The 17,080-nt window shown below is 39.4% G+C and overlaps 1 protein-coding gene across 15 annotated transcripts in view; it reads right to left on the reverse strand.

The window, feature by feature from the left end:
- Positions 1 to 17,080, reverse strand: part of NCKAP5 (NCK associated protein 5) — a 918,003-nt gene that overhangs the window by 591,551 nt on the left and 309,372 nt on the right. Inside the window, exon 1 of one of the 15 annotated variants that reach the window (XM_070241818.1) lies at positions 14,343 to 14,440. The exons of the other annotated variants lie outside the window; for them this stretch is intronic. The gene's annotated coding sequence lies outside the window, so the exon portion shown is untranslated. Of the gene's footprint in view, positions 1 to 14,342; positions 14,441 to 17,080 lie in introns of those variants that run through there. 15 annotated transcript variants of the gene reach the window in all.

Consider the following 17,080-nt stretch of genomic DNA (forward strand, 5'->3'; position numbering starts at 1 on the left):
TCTGTCTCTCCAACCACAACTGAAACGGATTAAAAAAAAAAAAGTGAGATAGAGATAATTCTTACATGTGCCTTTTGTTAAATAAAATCATTTCTACCTGCTTAAAAGAACTTAGGCAGTGCCTTCATACATTTACCATTTCTGGCTCCTGAACTGAAGAGATTAGCTAATGAGAAATGCCTACCGTTCTGTAACAATAAAATGAGATTATTCTACTGGGGACCACCTTTATCTATTTGGAGATTAACTCCAAGGAAGTAACACAGGGTGATGGCAGTGGAACTGGCAGTGGTATACAGTGGAACCACAGTCACAGCAAGCACATTGTTGTAGCTACTGTGCCTATAGTAAGAGGTTGGGTATTGAGCGCATGCTAGACGTTGTTATCCAGAGACTCCAATACTCCAAAGTATGAAAGGCACAGGCAGAAACAAAGGGTACAGCAAGACTCCACCTCAGTGTAACATAGCTCCCCAAAACACTTGAAAGACACTGGATATTGGCAGAGCTTGGAGAAAAGATTTCTACAAATGCACACAGACTGAAAGTGGAATCTACACTGTGTTGATGACCCCAGGGTCTAGATGGATCAATTCAGAATGAACAAGTTGACAACATAGAACATAGAACCGACGAAGAATTACTGGAGTACAAGACAAAGAACATTACCCTCACTCTCAGGAGAGGCTGTCACTCTGAAAGTGATTGACAAGAAAAACATGAAAGCATTTTAGAAAGAATCTTAACATGTTCAGTAGTATCCAGAAAGACATGGTGTCTCTGAAACCTGCAGAAAGCTTAAAAAAAAAAAAAAGATGCTGAGATAAAAAGACAGAATGAGCTGAAAAGATAATAAAAACGAAATAAAAGAAGGAGCTAGGTTACCTAAGAATTTCAAGGAAACATAAACTGTAGTAGCAGAATTGAAATCTGTTGATCCCTACACTGTGATTTTTATTATGGGGTGATGCTCCCCACCATGAAATGGTGCTTCAGAAAAGAACGGGCAATGGATTTTGGTGTACTGGCACTGAACTGCTCACATAGTGAGATGTATTTCTCAGTATCTCATCTAGAAACAAATCGAATACCTCAACCCAGCCCAGGTACTGAAATACTCATTAACTCTTCTGCTACTTCCATGGCATGATTCAGTTACTGTATATATAATTCAGTTCATGAGACAAACTGATGTAACCTAGAAGGAAAACATACACCCATAACCCATTGTCCTTGTGTCAGTGTTGACTGTCTGTAACACATCACCTATAAAATTGTCAGTTTCCTAAGCGTTACTTTGCCCAGCACGTACTTCCCATGCCACTCAGCACAAAGACTTTATTCAAAGTATAGTTATTAACTTGATGAACATCCTCTTCTATTTGTTTTCCTTATGACAAACCCACATTAGATATAACAGAATCGACGATGAAAGCACATACACAGTCCTGTGGAGGACCAACGTAATAATCTAAGTAAATAAGGGATAAAGATGAACATGAATCAAGACATGATGGATATTAGGTCAGAAAATGTAGGTTTGTCTAACAATTATAGCTTTAACTGTTTGACAAAATTTGGAAGATAAACAATGATCAAAGGGAAAATTAAAGAAACATTTCAGAAAAGAACAGAGAAAAAGACCTGATTGTGGACATCAAAGGGCTCATCAAATTTGAGGTAGACTTTGTGGAAAACTCCACACATCCACCACATAAAAGCTGAATAGAAATAGTGGGGAGAAAAAACAGCAAGCTGACAAACAGACTAACGGGCTTCCCAACAAGGAGTTAGAAAACGCTGGCTCCATAGCTACTGGCCACCCCAGATGTTCACTGAAATGAGATACATAGACAGACCTTTGAGTCTTAATCCATAAAAAACCCCAATTGAGTAGCTGCTGTACAACAAAGCAACAGAAAGACATTCTCAGGTATTCATGAATTCAGAAAATAAAGCACTTACATTAATTAAAAGCAAATATATGTGTGTGTCTTAAACTTACTTAAAGGGGTGTGTGTATATATAGACACACATGCACACATACACACATATACACAAATACCCAAGAGATAGATAAAAAATATATATCAGATAAGTGTATGTGTATATGTATGTGTGTGCATGTGTGTATACACACATTCTATACTTGCGTGATGAATAAAAAATATGGAATTCACAAAATAAAAAGATTCAGAAGAATTTAAAGATATTTTTATGTCTAAAAATGTAAATATGATTATAAAATTAAACATAAAAGTCCCAGAAGGAAGACGTAGAGTGTACATTATGTATCTTTGTGGTGGACATTATATATCTTTGTGGCGGCCAGAGGGAGGAGAATGAGAAAGAGGGAAGCAGGAGGATGCAAAAATCCCTTTGTACATAGGGACAAAATTATTGTTCTATACTTGACTTGATAATCTGAACAGCTAGTACAAGGGTATGTTTTGCCTACATATTTACCAGTTGGGGAAAGCAATTTGGGATTATGTCATGAAAATTAAAACATCCACGCACTTTTGATCCAGAACCTCCCTGTCTAGGAATCATCCTGAGTAATCATCAAATTAAAACAAGTGATGTTCAAAATATTATTTATGACAAGATAGAAAAAATGAATGTATCTTAGCTTCCAAAAATATAGGAAGGATTAAAATAAAGCACGCTGTGTCCATTTGAAGAATTATACAATTCCTTAAATTTATAAAGAATATATAATGAAATGGAAAACAGTACAATGTTAGGTGAAAGTAGTAAAACCACAATCCATTTATCAAATTTTGAAAATACATTTAAAAGATTAAAAGAGAAAAAAGCAAATAAGATATGGTAATATTATGGGTTAATTTAACTTCTTCTGTATACTTTTCTCTTTCTAGTTTTACAGTATTATATACTCACTATACAAATTTAAAAAGTGATGATTTAGAAAAATACAGCATCACAATTTATAGTTATAATTTGTAATTAAATTTTAGAAAGCTAGATCTAAAATACCAAAATGAAACAATCTCCTTTATATTATTCTAAAGCTAAGCTGTTATTTGAAACGAGGCCACCCCCTTCACCCTTTTTTTTCTTTTTTTTAAACTTGTCCTTGTTAGTGTTCTGATAAAAGCATTTCACCCAAATTAGGATTGGGGAGGAACACCAAGTTACACCAAGACATATTTGTATAATATATTTTTAAAATTTTACATAGGTACAGCATTAAAAAGACATCTGTTCCTTGGCTAAAACTTATGCAAATTAGAATCATTTTGGAGATATATCTCAGGAAATTTGCCTTTCACTTCTTTAATGCACATGTTTCAGGGAAATTAGTATGAACATTTAACACGATTAAAGGTTTATAGACCTACTGAACATTGCATATCTGTGTAGCATAAGCCCATTTAATGTGAACTTCTTATTGTCTGATCTAGGTCAGTTCTGAGCAAGGCCCATTATAAACGAATTTTAATGATGTAAAGATCTGATCATTCGTTTTAAGTGGAATTGAAAATATAATACTAAATCAAAGCTTGCAGAGATCCAAAATCCTTCCGAATAATCTTCACGTTATAATTGGTGTAATTTACAGCCGAGCTTGTGAAATCCTGTCAGCACTTTCATCACAACTAACATCGGATTCCCCATTCACCTTTGGGCAAAGCAGCATGGACCAGGAGGCCAGCATTCAAATCAACAGAACTATCATTACTTACAAGAATTTCCACAGTTAGGAAATGACTAACAACTGCAACAAGTGATGCTGCCTTCAAAAATTATTTTGTCACCTAAATGAAAAGGTACTCCTGCATGGTAAATGTAAAAAACTAAAACATACCCAGTTTGGGAATTACTCAGCAAGGTAATAGATAGAAAGGCCTCTCATACTTGACTGATATCTGTGCCAACATGAATTCTTCCAGTGAGATATTTTTAAGTGTTAAACACAGCAAACAAATCAATTCAGGAATACTAGCTTTAAGAGATTAATGTCAGTGCCATTATCTCACCATCAGCCATCTCTAATTCTTTCCCATTCACTCTTTAAGTGACTGAACCTTGCTTCCACTGCAAACTCTTCAGTGGAACTGCTCCAGTAGAGCCACTAATGACCTCCACAGCTGGAATTTCAGGATGTTGCTTGTTCCTAATCTCACGACCGGTTCCTATAGCACTTGGCATTTTAAATCATACTCTCTCCCTCCCTGGTCTTCTGTGAACGTGTGAGATATACAATCAAGAGTGAAGTTCTATCCCAGGCCCTCTTTCTCCTTCTACTGGAAAATCCAGTATACTATAGAGCTTCAACAATCACCAAAAATCTGAAGACTCCCAAATATTTACCTCCATGCTAGATCACTCCCTCGAGGTCCAATCCTGTGTATCTGGCTATTTACCCAACAGGTCCCTTTGGCTGTACCATAACTCTTCAAATGTGTCTTACTTCATCTTTGTATCCTCCAATACCTCACAGAAAACTTGGAAGTACTCAACACAGAGTACTCAACAAAGGTGGTTAAATCAATGGAGTAAATCAATTAATTAGCTAGATGTAGTCAATCTAATAACAAGAGAATCTGTAATTATAAGGCTATTATTCTGGTCTTCCAGAAATGCTTTTTAATTGAAAAGGTTATAATGGTCGTATTAACACTACTCAGTTTTCCAAAATTACTGTATACTCGTTTTTATTCTATTCAAACCAGAAATGGCGTCTCAAAGATAACCTATTGACAATTTTGCAAAATCAGTGTGTTCTTCTGATCTCATAATCCCGAGGAAGATTTAGGTACATTGCTTGTCTGTGTCATGTAAGTCACATGGGCTGTCAAAGTTAACATCATGCAAAAAGTCATAAGCAAGTTTGCTATCAAATGGAGGGATAGCATGGTGAATAGCAAACCCAACAGAGTGGAAACATCTCTTTAATCTCTGTCATGTATGAAAATTTGTATCAATTAACAGCGACAGAATATAGAGATATAGCAACCATGGCCATTGAAAAGCTTTCTTGTGTGCTATTTGGTATCAAGCAATGCAATCAATGCCAATCAAACTATGAGTACTGCTTAGCAGAACTTTATAGTACAATACATTTCAATTTGTTGGAGTCTACTAAACTGTCCTCCACAATTTTGTCTTATTTCTTTTAAGAACAGCTCCCACTCCTCCTCAGTGTAGACACATGGCTCCTGAGCTAGAGATTCTATTTCCCAGCAAGCTGGGTGTGAACCTGTGACTGAATTCAAGCCAATGAGATGTGAGCAGAAATGGTACATGTAATATCCAAGGATTCTCCAACCCAAAGACAAGCTATTTGCCTATTATACACACTTCCCCTAGCTGGGAATGGTAAATAGCCTTGGGCCCAGAGACAGAAGGTACATGTTGAGGATGGCAAAACTGATTCATCTTAAAGCAGCTGTCCAGCCACCCTAATCCTTCCTTTCAGCCTCTTACATGAAAAAGAAATAAGTTTCTATCTTATTTAAAACACTGCATTTTGGGCTTTTTTTATTATAGCAGCTTAGTCTATACTGTAAGTAATACAATAAATATTAGTCAATTCCTTAGAAATTAACATGGCAAACAGACAAAGTGAAATACTAAGCAGCCAACTTGTCTCTATACTACCTGATTGGCATAGTTTGTAGTCGTTATAGTTTTCTAAAGCACTTTGGCATCCATTCTCATGTGATCCTCACATCTTTGAGTCATTGTCACCATTTCAATTTAGAAAACTAAAGCTTAGGTTATGGTTAAATGATTTGCTTGGGGTGAAACAAGGACAGACTTCAGACAATTGTTCAGTCTAGCACATTTTCCACTGCCCCAGGCCAAATTGAGGCAGAGAAACTAACTGCCCTCAAAGTAGATTCTACGTTGGTAACATGGAGACCGGAGGCAGAATGACTCCCCAACCCTCTCACTTAGGGAGCTGTGGCTATATGCAAAGCCATAAAACTGTTAGGGATAACCTTCTAAATTCATGCTAACCATGTGATCTGTATAAGTTTGGCTTTGGTTTTGCTTTAATTCCCCTGGCCCAGCTCAACAAGGCCAAGGGCAGAAATTAAATTGTAGTCTCATACTCACCACATTATTCTAATATATGGAGTGAATCCAACTTAGCACCCTTTAATTTTTTGTCAAATTTGACAAAGATGCTATTACTGGTACCTAGATATTCTTTGAGGAAAAGACGTAACAGTTATACTTGGTTTTAAGTGAAAAAGAAGTGATTATTGTGTTTCTAAGCTGCCCATACTATTTTCTTACTTACTGCTTTTATAACAGTTTGGGAGATAAGTATATATCGGTCAAATGAAGGAATTCATTTAGGTGGAAAAAATAACCTGACTTGTAAGTTTAGCGTTTTTTTTTCTTGACGTGGAAATGAAAAATAATTCAATCTATCCTAAAGTTCTGCAAGTCAGTAACATATCATTTGTCAGCATGGCAGTAGATTCTATATATATATATATTAACCAAAAAAAATCAATCACTATAAAAATATAAATGACATGGTTAGCAGAGTCCTCATTTCAACCTTGATTCTTGCTTTGATGGAGATACTGACAGAGTCTTATATAAGAGGAAAGCCTCGATTAGGTAACCAGCTACTTTAAGTAGGAGACTTTGGCCACAGAAAGTTCAATGACTATTCTAAATCCCGGTATCACATCAAAACACAGCAGGAATTGACTGATGGCTCCATGTGTCAATAGGCTGTACTTTTCACATGTTTGCTTCCCCTCAAATATTAGATCACAGAATGCGATTTTACTCACTAAAGTGTATCATGGCCCCCTGAGCCTACTATTATCAATGACCTTTAAAATCTGGCCCGTTTTCTTCTAATTTTATCTCCTATTACTCCCCCAAAGCCGTCCTGGGACTCTGGTAAAGTCAGACTCCTTGCTTTTCCTATAAAGGCCAAGATATAAACTCTTTGCAATCCCACCCCCTAGCATAGGACTTGCAAATAATAGGTGCCATAAGCCAAGAGGGAAAAATGTTAGCCATGGTTAAAGCCATAAGGCATTTAAAGAGACTAGTGCTCTTGAACGGGGTGAAGCTTCGCCTGGGGAGAATAATGCATTTGTTTACTCATAGTAATGGTTCTCAGTGGTTCATCTGAATCGCTTGGAGGGCAGGTTAAACCAGATTGTTGTGCCCCAACCCCAAAGTTTCTGATTCAGTGGGTGTGGGATGGAGAATTTGTGTTTCTAACAAGCTGCCAGGTGATTCTGATGCTGCTGGTCTGGAGACCCTCTGAGAATCACTGGCTTATGGTAACATGGATTAGTTTATTTTTTAGCCTTATTACCATTTACTGTCCTCTTAAAGAAATTAGTAAGACCAGTGTCAAAAACACCAAATCAATTATTCAACAAATATTTGAGCGTCAGTTCAGGCACTCTTCTAGGTCAGGGAATCCAGCCATGAACAATAGAGACAAAAGTGTCTGCTTTCAGGAAGGTTACATTTGTGGAGGAGACAAAGTAAGTGAAAGTGTTATCTGGAAATTTTAAAGAGAGGAGGAAAGAAAGATATGAAGTTGAGAGATGGGGTTAATATAGACTGGTGGAGGAAAAGACAACATTTGAGCAAAGAACTAAAGGAAATGAGGGAAGTAACCCAGGTGACTATCTTGGGAGGCTCATCAGAGGCAGCAAGAAGAACAAGTACCAAGACTTTGAGGCAGGAGTGCTGGCAAGTTCCAGCAACAGCACTGAGGCCAGTGTGGCCTGAGTGCAGAGATGGAGTGTGACAAAGAGACACAGCAAAAGGGGGTCTCACAGTCCTTGTAAGGACTTTGTCTTTTGCTCTCAGTGAGGTAAGGAGCTCTCAGTCTCAGTAGGATTTGATTTGAGAAGTGAAATAATCTCACTTGAGTTTGAAAATGATCCCTCTGGCTACTGTTAACTGCAAGAGTTGGGGCACAAGCAGCAGAGAGACCAGCTGGAAGCCTCCAAAAGGAGATGAGAGTCACTTAGATGAGGGATGTCACAGGGAGAATCATCAGTTATTGAATTCAAGGTATATTTTGAAGATGGAGGTGACAACTTACTGATGGATTGAATGTGAGAAATGAATCAAATATAATAATTAGATATTTAGATAATGTGACATTTACTGACAGAAGGCAGACTACAGAAAGAGCATATTTGTGCAAGAAATGTTGAATAAATCGTTCTCCTTCAGGCAGTTAAGTTTGAAATGCCAATTGCACATGGGAGAGGAAATGTTGACCAGGACACTCATCTTCAGGGGAGATGTCTGGGAGACAGGAATTTGGGATTCCATAGTGTGTAAGGATAGTACTTGGAGCCATGAGACTAAAGTGAGATCACCTGAGGATGGAAGGATACTGAGGAGAAAAGTCTCCCGGAATTGGAGGTTGAGAGAAGAATAATCCAGTAAATGGCGAGGACAGTGTTAGAGGAACAACAGAGACTAACATTCCAGAAGAAAGTGTTTCAAGAAGGGAATGCCAAATACAATTAAGGGTCAAGTAAGAAAGGACCCCAAATTAACTACTCTACTTGCCAATATGGAGCCCCTTGGTAACCTGACAAGAGCAGTTTTAGTGGGCAAGCCTTTCCGAAGTCCTCACTGGGGAGACTAAAGAGAAAATTTTATACCAGGGGTGGAGAGAAAGAGTATGAACAAAGCTTTTCGGAAAATATCATGTGGCTCGTAAAGTTCAGTGCTCCTGAGTGGCTATGGAACTACTTGGGAAAATGGCAGATTCTAGGTCCCAGCCTAGCGATTTAGGTTCTGTAAGTCTGGGATTCAGGTGTGGCCAGTAGATCTAATTTTAACAAGAACTATTGAGGAAGATGTTGCCAGTTCTCCCTGGGGCACCTCTGGAGAATGATCTCCCCAGAGGAGGTCTGGGTCATTTCTGAGGGCCTAATGCAACAAAGCAAACCAACAACCTTCGATCAATCAACAAGCCAAACCTTTTCCTGAACTACCCACAGCATCTGCTCTACCAAGCTGACTCAAGGGCTTGGAGTCCGTTGACATTCCCATATTATTAGAGAGTAAGACTGTGAACATAAAGATGTTTTAGAAAAAGAGCATATGGTTCTACCCATGTTGGAGCCAGGAACTCTTCTAGGAAAGCCTGGGTTGTCTATCCTAGGAAGATGCCCTTTGCCACAAGAGGGCTGTAAAAATATTTTAAGATATTTTGTTTTCATAGTCATCCTTAGTAAGAAGCTTCTCTTAAGAAATGGGCTATTTACTACTGGGTGAGGGGATTCATGCACTTATGCATTAACACATAAACTTCATTTGGATTTTATTTTCTGAGCCTAAAAGCAATTGTGGGTTCAAGAATTTGAGTATGTTGCCTGTTAAGCTGAATTTCTCACTTCTGGGCATTGCACACAAATCACACTCGAGGAAAGAACATTCCTCCTAGAGCGAGATGTTACACATACTTCCTCTCTACTGCCCCTGGGTGGGGATGGTAGTACTCAGGATCAGATCACATGCCTGTATTTCATCGTAAAAATGAGAAAGTGAAAGTAATGGACCTGATCTTGAGTTTTCCTCACTCTCATGTGGCTGCAGGCTATTGTTTTAATTAAGTATGTAAACATCCAGGCTTGTTTTGATGAAAAGAAACACCAGCTCTGTCTTGTTGCACTCTCTCAAATAAAAAGGCAGCAGGGCCCGTGAATTACTACTGCTAACCACCATGCTTTCCTCTTACTCTTAAATCTGGTCTCCATATTAACATAAGTGATACGTTATGGGAGACCACGGGTGTCCCCCTGCCACACACCTCTGAAAATAAAGGTTAGGAGCCCTAAGAGCTATGTTGTCCTCTTATCTGATGTAATATTTTGTAAGGTGTATGTGTGGGCACACACAGAATCCATATTATTGATGCAAAGTACTAAAGTGGACTAAAATTTATGAGGAATTCTGGAAGTAAGAAACAGATTTGAGGGGCTGGCCCCCTGGCCAAGTGGTTAAGTTCACGCGCTCCGCTGCAGGCGGCCCAGTGTTTCGTTGGTTCGAATCCTGGGCGCAGACATGGCACTGCTCATCAAACCATGCTGAGGCAGCGTCCCACATGCCGCAACTAGAAAGGACCCACAACGAAGAATATACAACTATGTACCGGGGGGCTTTGCGGAGAAAAAGGAAAAAAAAAATAATTCTTAAGGAAAAAAAAAAAAAGAAACAGATTTGAATGTGATTGATGAAAGCTACAAAACCACAACTGAAAATATTCCCAAGAAAAAACTACCAGAAGATAAGGGCTGAACCAGAAAAACTCCAAGCTCAGACCAAACATAGAATCAGCAGGGAAGATTGAACTCAGGATAATGACCTGTCCTCTACTGAGGATCAATTTCATCCGGGGGAGGCAGAGCCATGAGGCTGGGATGGGGTTTGAGTTCTGTGTGGATATGGAGGCCTAAGAAAGAAGTAAAGCAGAGCTTGAATTCATGGGCACCTCTGCAGAAAAGCTTTGGGCCTGTTGAGTAGAATCTTCTCCTGGGTCAGAGCTGTCAGCCTGCAGAAGTCTAATGTAATGTGGAGACCCCTAGGTCATTTCTTCAGCTGTGGCAACCCTAGTGATGAAGACACTTGAACTTGCCCAATGTGCTCCACGAAGAGGCCAACTCTACAGAAAGAGACTTAGCTCCCCAAGGACCAGTTAATTGGTATTTCAATATGGTTCCCTACTCACACCAACGCTAGCATAATGAGTGTGGGGGCAAAGCACTACACATCTAGCTGACACTCTTCATTTTCAGATCTTTAAATATGACCAGGAAAATGCCATGTGGGAACTAAAAGGTAGGAGGGTAAGAATGAGGACCCTCTTTTGGCAATAGGCCCCTGACTCCTGAAAATAAAGAGATTGCATCAGGGAGCAGCCTCTCTAGTGTACAGTCTTAGCTCTGCCAGGGAAGAAAGTGGAAAGGGGGACAGTGGGAAAATATGCTCTCCTCTGAGACTGCAGAACAATTTCCTCCTTCAACTTTGCCTCCAGAGACCATGAGCCAATGCCTTAGTTGATTCTCTAATAAGAGCAAAAACAGCTTCCAGAAGAATCGTGCCTATGGAAGCAACCTCCAATCAAACAAGAAGATGTTAACATTGTTTTAGAAAATGGAAAGCTCTTACGAAGTAAAAGATACCCCAGTAAAAAACTCAGTAACAAACTTTTTCATTTTTCTCCAATCCAAGAGACTGGATTAAATACCATCTGTTTCCTGGCACCTTCCACTCTCAACTCCGTAGCTTGTTCTATGTCAAGAAATGTGAGATTAATCCTTCCAAGTGCCCCAAATGTCTTATGGTATAAGTTGATTACCACTTCTGTGATTAAAAAAGTGTTTTTATTAATGGTAACCTAAAGGGCTGATACAGCCTGAAGGAAATAGCACTCTTCTCTTGTTTGAAAGGTAATTAGAAAGTCGTTTTGCCCTGACAGTGGAAAGTCTCTCTGATTCAGGAGAAGAGAAGTTTCTTCTCTCTTGAAGGGCAAGACAAATGAGGTATGTGTTAGAACGTGGTTATGGGAGTCTTTGAATGCTCCAGCTGGAAAGTCCAGGGAGAAATATTGCAACACTTAGCAACTTTTAATTTAGAGGGAGACCTTGTGCCCAGAGCCCCCATCTCTGTGCCAGTGCATTCCTGGAAGAGAAGCAAGGTCATAAGGAAGCAACTGATGATTTCCCATCACCTGAGCATCTGCTGGCTTTCTCCTCTTGATTCTGCCAGGTCTGAGAGAAATGGTACCTTTAGCCTCAGCAAATACCCACTTCACAAAAAACAAATTCTTCTAATACTTAGGATCCAATTCAAAGTTCCTCCCATTGTGGTCTCCTGACCAGCATCATTAGCATCACCTGCAAACTTGTTAGAAATGCAAATTCTTCGGCCTTTCCCCAGACCCAATGAATCAGAAAGTCTGCAGATGGGGCCCAGCAATCTGTTTTCAACAAATCCCCCAGGTGATTCTGATCCCACTAAACTTCAGAACCACTGTTCAATAAATGGTTAATAAATTAAGAGCCCATCATCATTATATTACCCACTCGTAGCCGCCCAATTTACGATTAACTAATCACTTAAGTTTATAATTAGTCTCTTGAGTTGTCCTCAGCACTGAGTAACAATTTGAGACTTTTTAAAATCTCGTTTTCCAATGTAAGGGACTGGAGAGTCATTAAGTGGCTTGCTTCACTGCATCAGGTGAAAAATCTAAGTTAATTAAAATAATACAAAACCAGCAATAGTTGGGCTGCTGTGAAGCTGACATTTGTACTGACCATTTAGGTACCATTCAAAAAAATCAGTATGTGAGCGGTACCCATAATGTAATGGTAGGCGCACCTGGGCTGTTCCTTTTTTTTTTTTTTAAAGTACTTCCTCTAAAAGCCCTAAGTAGCTAAGAGCATTCAATGAATGGACTGTGCAATATTTGGGATCTGAAGAGTCATGAAAGTACTCTGTACTGAAACAACCACCCAAGACAGGATCTCCCATTTTTAAAAACGTATTTTTGGGGGAGCAATGCAGACAGTTCATTTACTAGTGGATAATAATTTAAGTATCCTAATCCTTATTTTTGATGAAAATCAGCCACATACAGACAAGGCAGATGTGTTAAATCAATTTAGAAAGGAAATTTACTATGATGAGGTTGTTAACAAGTCAAAAAAGAAGATCAGGAAATTTATGCAAATATTTTTGGGAATTTGTTCTGAGTATGCAAATGCCACATAATTAGTTATCATGCTTTTCATGCAAAATTAAATTTGCTGTAATAACGAATCACACTCAAGAATAAGGCTAGTTAACATGAAGAGGACCCTCATTTTTATGACTGAAAGGCTGCAAATTGAGGGTAAACTGCAGGTGAGTCTAATTCTAGCCTCCAGTATTATTACTCATTCGGGTCAAACAAAACCACTGCAACAAGAGGTGGGAGGATCCTGGGACTCGGTAGGTAGCACTTGTATGGATGCAAGAATCACCAAAAGTAGAAGCAAGGGAGCTTCTGCTTTTGGATGTGGCTGTCTCAGCTATCATGAACCAGATAGCATGTCTTTTAGCTTCTAATTATCTTGGAAGGACTCAGTGCTATCCCTTTATATTTACCAGAAAAGCAAACCCAAACATCTGTTTTGGAATGTCCCTAAAATCTAATTACTGCTCTGTTCCTGCCTGCCCCAGGCTGACAGGCTGGAGAGAATTTGGACTTCTAGCATGTTGGCTCTCCCTGACTCACTCTGTCAACATCCACGCTAGCAAGCAGGCTCTGGACCTCCTCTTGCTGGCAAGGTTCAGTGTCTGCCATCCTTGCTGGGAAATGTAGGAATTAGGCTCTAAATGCCTGCTGGCCACTTAAGCTGTAGCCACTCCCATTTGCCCAGGACTGAGAGGTTTCTCAGGATGTGATACTTTCCATGCTAACACTGGATAAGTCTTGGCTAACTGGGACAAGTTGGTCACTCCACCATGATCACACTTTCCTCTATTACTGCAAGCCTATTTGCCCATTCCTTGTCACCGGGCTTCAGTTTTTCTAAAATGCTCCAAATTTCTCCCTGAGAATGGACTCAGCCCTGAACTTCAGTGCTACTGACCAGCCCTAACTCTAGGAAATGCGTTTGCTCATCCACCATCCACTAAAGAAGTGGATGTTTCTGCCACTAAGCACAATCACTGAGCGAAGTCTTGCTTTATCCCAGGTGGACTGCTCTGGACTTGCTTTATCACCATCTTCCTGAGGATTGACTTTCAGAAGCTGCCTGCTCTCAACACCACCCCCAGATCAGAGCCCCAAAGACAGGTCAGTTTGCATCAGAGCCATGCCCCCACCCTGGATGCTGTGCTTTGATATCAATTACTGCTCAGTGGCCTTCACTGGGACCAGCCCTTCAACCAGGTTAGACTCAGTTCTACTCTTGGATTAAATCTCCATACTGGTTCATTCCTGAGGTCTCAGTTTTATTACATAAAATATACTTTGCTGTCTCTTCTAGAAGTGATTCACGTACTTTCTGAACATTCATGTCATCTTTTCTCCTAGGATCATGAAGCACTGGGCATAATCCTCTTGCTTTGGAATCTAGAGTAGTCACGCATTTTGCCATATTAGTATTGAGTATCTAATGACACAAACAGACTTTAGTAGCATGTTTTTTGACAAAAAGAGGAACCCAAAGCTATACTAAAGCTAGGAGAAAACTCCAGGATTTGAAAGCTGCATCTATCCCCTGGACAGACTGATAAGACAGACATGGTAGAGACATTTTGTAAAAAGAAAAGAAAGGAATGAATGACAAAAGGGCCACATCTACCTGGCTGCAGGTACATGGAGACAGCTAGTTTCCTGTTGAGGCTGGCTGTTAAAGCACCTGGCTTCTCTGGTTTCAGTAGCTCCATCATCCTCTTCTTCCTACATTCCATGTTTGACAATGAAATACTCCCTAACCACATAAAATGTGTTTGACCCCTTTCCCTCTATCTCACTTAAAACTAAAAAACAAAACAGCAACAGGACGACAACCAGATCAAGTCCCAATTCCAAAGCAATAGCCATTTTATTCACTCCAATTTGACAGTATTGCCTTTTCAACTTTAACTGTAATTATGACTTGTCTTTGTCCAATATTACACTTAAGTAGCTAAATCTTAAAATGTTAAATGTTTATGCATTTACTTTACACAAATGTTATGTTTCTGTAAAAATTGCATGTATATCTAATTTTATAAGTTGAATAGTTTCTCATGATAAATCATTTTGTAAAGTGACTATCATCCCTTAATTTATTATTTTTGCAAAGCCCACTGTATATATACTAGATTTGCTTAGCAGAAGGTCAATAGATTTGATTAGACAGTCATAGTCTTTCTAATCTGTAAAAACACCAGTAGTTAAATCAATATTTAAATACCCACAGCACAAATGATGCTCTACTAAAGACATCACCATTGGTCTCTGAGAATGGGACAAAGCATAGATGTAGGAAAGTTACATACAGTGAATTATAAACACATATTTTGCAACAAAATGGTATCCTTCTAACCGTGATTGAGATCCAGAGGCAGGTAAGACCAAGGCTTATTGAAGACTAAGCCTGTGAGAAAATAATTTAGAAAAACCACATTTTACATAATGCTTTATTTTCAACACAGTGTCGTAAGATTTAATTATCTTTTACAACATACCAATAAAACAAGAACTTCTATCTCCCTTTTACTGATGGGAAGTCTGGACTCATGGAGTTCAAGTAACATTTGAGCAGGTAGTTGAAAACAAAATGTTAATTTAAATCACCAAAAATGAAAGCAGAAAAATTATCTTACTTTCCAGAAGTTTTCACTGCCCATATAGAATATTCTAGAAAGTTGCATTTCAGAATCTGTCCTGGGATCAGACCTTAGGACACATACAAGCCATGTAGTCCTTGACTCCCCTGGGTCTCAATTTCCTTATTTGTAAGATGAGGAGGCGGGGGTCAGGTCAGTGGTTAGCAAGCTTCAGTGAACATCAGAATCACCTGGAGGACTTGTTAAAACACCGATTGCTGGGCCCACTCCCAGAGTCTCTGATTCAGTAGACCTGGGGCCAGACCTGAGAATGTGCATTTCCAACAAGTTCCCAGGTGATGGTGATGCTGCTGGTCTCGGGGCACATTTTAAGAACTACTGGACTAGATCATCTCCAAGGCCTCTAGGATTTGAGTGGTGTGGATGTAAAGATTTAATTAATAGTCTCATATCTAGACCAGCTGCTAATAAGTGTTCATTTATCCATCCATCCATCCATCCTTCCATCTATTCATTCAACAAATATTTGTTTAACATTTATTACAAATGTGTTGTCAAGTAGTTCCCAGTTTGGGTAAAAGTAGAGAAAATGATTTAGTAAAGATAATAATTTATGGGTATTTGACAATTCTCTTTAATTCCATTTCTGTGATCACATAAAACCAGAAAAGTGAATTAAATAAGAAAAAGCATGTAAAAACTTTTTAAGATAGTGTCTGGCACTACAGAAGAACTTGGCAAACGTTCCCTGCATGGATCATTGAAACAGACAATCCATGTATCGTATCTCACTTTCTTTTCCCACATTTTTGTTAGAGCTGCTAGCGTCTCTCCTATTTCGGCATTTTGCGGCTTTCCTCCCCATCCTTTGCTGGAGAAGGTTAAGGGAGCAAAGTTCAGATCAAGACCATGCTGAGGAAGGGAGATGTTGGGTTAAAGAGAAGGGGAGGATGATTACACACAAACAAAATAACTAATTCCTAACACGGCTTACCCTATTGAAAACAAAACCCCTGCCCTGCACAGTATGTGCCAGCTGTCATCAGTGCGAGCCATGCCTCAGGACACACATTTCTCCATTGCCACCTCACTCCTCGGCAGATATTTGGGCTGGGCGTGGAGGGTGGGGCAGCACTGGCAGCAAAATAAATGGGCAAACCCAACACAACTGTCTGGGGAATCTGAGGTTAATTAGCCTTAATCACTGTCCCAGCCTGAACCATGTTTTTAAAGGGCTGAGGCTCCATGGACACGTGTTTAAATCATAATAATAATCACAACAACAATAACATTCCTAATGCTTTTTTACAAGACTAGAGCCTTCAGCTGATCTCAGCTTCTCACTGTGAGAAGTGTTTGTCCCACCCCGGGCCTGGCATCAGCAATTTGAAATTATGCCCACAGAAAGTCCCAAAACCTCCTCTGGGAGTGGTGTAAAGTCACCCTAGCTGTGTGACATAGATCCTGAGCTCCAGATAAAAGTCTTGATTTCCTGGTTTTTCTTCTAAAAGTGCCTACCCTCACATACATATTTTGACTCCCACTGGGTTTCCAAGCTACAACCAAAGTTTGAAATGAAAACTTTAAGAAGGCTGACTGCATTAAATTTAATTTACCTATCCCTGTACAAACCAGGAGTGGATGAGGAGTAAACCAGGCCTACTGTGCAGATTAACTCCCGCTCCGAGGACAGCTCAAGGGAATAAGACATACCCTACTCTTTGGGTGCAGAAGGCCGGAATGGCATGTAAGTTTCTCTGAGCTT

This window comes from Equus caballus, chromosome 18 (genome assembly GCF_041296265.1).
Source record: "Equus caballus isolate H_3958 breed thoroughbred chromosome 18, TB-T2T, whole genome shotgun sequence".
In the NCBI taxonomy this organism is placed as follows: domain Eukaryota; kingdom Metazoa; phylum Chordata; class Mammalia; order Perissodactyla; family Equidae; genus Equus; species Equus caballus.